This window comes from Pseudorasbora parva, chromosome 10 (assembly GCF_024679245.1).
Source record: "Pseudorasbora parva isolate DD20220531a chromosome 10, ASM2467924v1, whole genome shotgun sequence".
Lineage (NCBI taxonomy): Eukaryota > Metazoa > Chordata > Actinopteri > Cypriniformes > Gobionidae > Pseudorasbora > Pseudorasbora parva.
This window is the reverse complement of record NC_090181.1, coordinates 18460942-18464245: the sequence shown is the minus strand read 5'-3', so window position 1 is coordinate 18464245 and position 3304 is coordinate 18460942.

The window sequence follows — 3304 nt, the reverse complement described above, 5'->3', positions numbered from 1 at the left end:
TAAATACACACAAATGCATGTAAATATTTAAATACACATAATAATTACTCATTTACAGTACACACATATATTATGTAAACAAACTTTTATTTTGGATTTATTTTGGTTAGTCACAATTTAAGCGATTTGACAGCACTAATATAAATAAAATAGTATGTCAGTCTGGCTAGTAAACTGAAAATTTTTTAGCCAAAGTGTGCGTAGAGGGTTGTGGCTTTCATGGCTGCAATGAGCTGTGTTTTCCACCAACTGCCAACCTGGGGTGTTGAAATACTATTGTGTAGTGTGTGTAGTATCACCAGACCAAAGCAAAAACAGACATTCCGACATGTTTCCTAAATATCTGTAAACATATTATGGTTTAGTAGAGTGAAAAAAATCACATACAGCACCTTTAACTGGATTGCGGGTGGCTAGGTTTTTGTGTTGAAATGCAGCTCACAAAAGTGGCGCTCTTTAGTGAATTTGCCCCATTGTTTTTCTTCACAGCACAAACTAGCATAGTAGAATATGAGGTATGTAAAATGTGCAATGAGTAATACTTCCTCTCCTTTGAGCACCTTGCTTTATCAAGACTCAATATTGAATAGTGGCAATATTTAAGGCTTGTTTCTTTCTTTTTTTAACAATTGTAGAGATGGATATCAATATACTACTATTTTTATAGATGTTCAAATTCATGACACCCCCCACCCCTCAGATTTAGAATCTTTTACACATAATTCACACTAGTTTGCCGGATTAGTCTTTGCTTATCCTGCAAAACTATTTGTCTGTTGATTTGAGACTTTTTGACTCAAGAAAAGAACCACACAACTGAAATACCAGTTACTTTGCAGAATTACTGTGAATATGTAAACCTAATATATTAACCTGCCTTGTTCCTAGGTTTATATGGTACTGTTAAAAGTTATTTATGGGATAGAAGGGAGTTTTTTAAATACGTTAGCAGGGTAGCACTCTTACATCAGTGGGTTTTACTTTAGAGAAGAATGTAAGAACAGGTTTATACTGAATGGCAATAATTTGTATATTAACAATATTTATAAAATTCAGAGCATTAGTCCCTTACATAATTTTCTTCAGAGAGAAAAAAAGGATTTATTAGGGTTGCACTTTTTTATGTTCTATTTACATATTTCTTTACATTTGCTATACCTTCAAAAATGAAAAGGATGAAATGAATTTAAGCACTTATTAATCAAGTAATCTATTGTACCCTCTCAGGAGAAAAAAAAAGCAGGTCTTAATCATTTTAATAGCCTGTGTCTAATCATTTGAGTTGTTTACTTCACACAAATGACATTGCCTCTAATTGGAATAGTAGATATTCCCAGTAACCTTAGTTTTTAGGGAGAATGCTGTATCCAACAGCCAAACTATTTGAACAATGAAGGTAAACACTCAGAAGGGGAATTATATGAAGATTTTTGTTTTGTTTTATATTGTAAATACTGACTTTCTTTGAGATGTACAAGCATTTTCTACAAAGCATTCTTGTATCTTGCCTACACATATCTGATTGTCTGATTGGGTTTTAGTTTGAGAAATACTGTCCAACATAAATCATAATTTGAATCTTATTGCAACATTAAATGTTGTGGTTCAATTTCTGTCCTGAAACAATTCAGCTAAACGGATACATTTTGATACAGATAGTTCTATGTATGTTGAAACAAAAACAAAAACGTCTTGTTGCATCTTTGAATTTAGTATTCTTTTTTTCTTTTCTTTTTTATCATCTGCCTTCCAGGCAATAGAAAAGTGAAATAATTTTAGATTTGCTTGGTAATATACCAAAGTCAATTTATGGTAACTAGATAATCAATTTTTGTTTTTAATGTCTGTCTAGTTAAGCAAAGTAATATATTTTAAGTAATATATTTTAATAAAAAATCTATATACAAATCATTTTATGAAACATTCAAGAAACAGGGTATTTAATATATCTTTATATTGGCTGTCCCATTTTGGTATACCTTTGTCTCAAGTGTACAAACTTTTTACACTTTTTTTTTTTTGTACCAGGGCCCTTGTGATAGTCTTTTTGTGTGGCTAGTTTTGCCTGCAATGAATTGATGTTCCCTCACGGATTTTTAATTGACTAATAATATCTGTGTGGCACAGCTTACTTTGATGACTCGAAGTCTAGCTTATTACTGAAAAAAATCCATCAGGTAATAGTGTTTGTATTGTATGAATAACATTTTACTAGTGTGGTGGTTGGGTTGTGCTGAATGTCTTTGGGTGTTAGATTGTTTTTCAGGTAACTGGCTTTCAATGACTTTTGTCAGCTTTCATTTACATATATGTATATATACATATGCAGCATATAAACATTCAAGAGACTCATAGAATATAACTGTGATACCTCCATTTACTGTATATCAGGCCTTAAAACTGATTTGAATCTTTAAAAACGGATATTTGGGTTCTTGGAAATATTTTAATTTGTCAGAGCTGTAAACATGCAGTGTTTTACTGTCATTGTTTATTGCTGCTTTCATTGCAACGCATGACTTACCACTTCCTCTGTCCCCAACCTTTTATGCCTGTGACATTTTACAAAACACTTGGATTTTTAATTAATGAGTCAATGTTTTCGCCTGCGGAACCATGAAATGATACGATTATGACTCTTAGTGCAGGAGGTGTTGGTATTCCAGGACTTAGATTGGCTTCCACAGTGTGTGTTATTTTATGTTTTAAAAGTCGACTATTTTATGTAAAATAAAGGTGAATGTAAAATAGTAATTGTAATCAGCACTTGTAAGCAAAGTGTATTTTATCAAGAAACAATATGAATAAAATGCTGTAAAACAAACGCAGTGATGGGGTATTTTTATAGGCTTAATTTAGTCGATTTTCAATATGGCAAGGATTTATTGTGTTTACTATATAATTATTTAAAATACAAAGAACACACATATTCATCAAAATGTAATTTTAATTAGCAAATTAAGTGCCATATACTAAATAAGTGAATTACAGAATGTTGCTGCAATACCAATAATGATCTTGTTTGTGAAAAGGTGAACAGGTGTTTTTTTTTTCCTCTGGATTTTTAGGAATGGAACATGGAATTGACCAACCAGAAGCCTGTGGCCGGTTGCATAAACTGTTTAGACTGTCTTACAAGTTAGTCATCAAAGGCCTGGTTCCACAGACAGGGTTTAGATTAAGCCAGGATTAGGCTTGAATTCATTTAGGGCATTTAAGTAGCTTTTATAAACGTCCCCTAAAAATAAAATAAAATGCTGGTGTGCATATTAAAAATAAAACAATGGCACTGATATATTTTAAG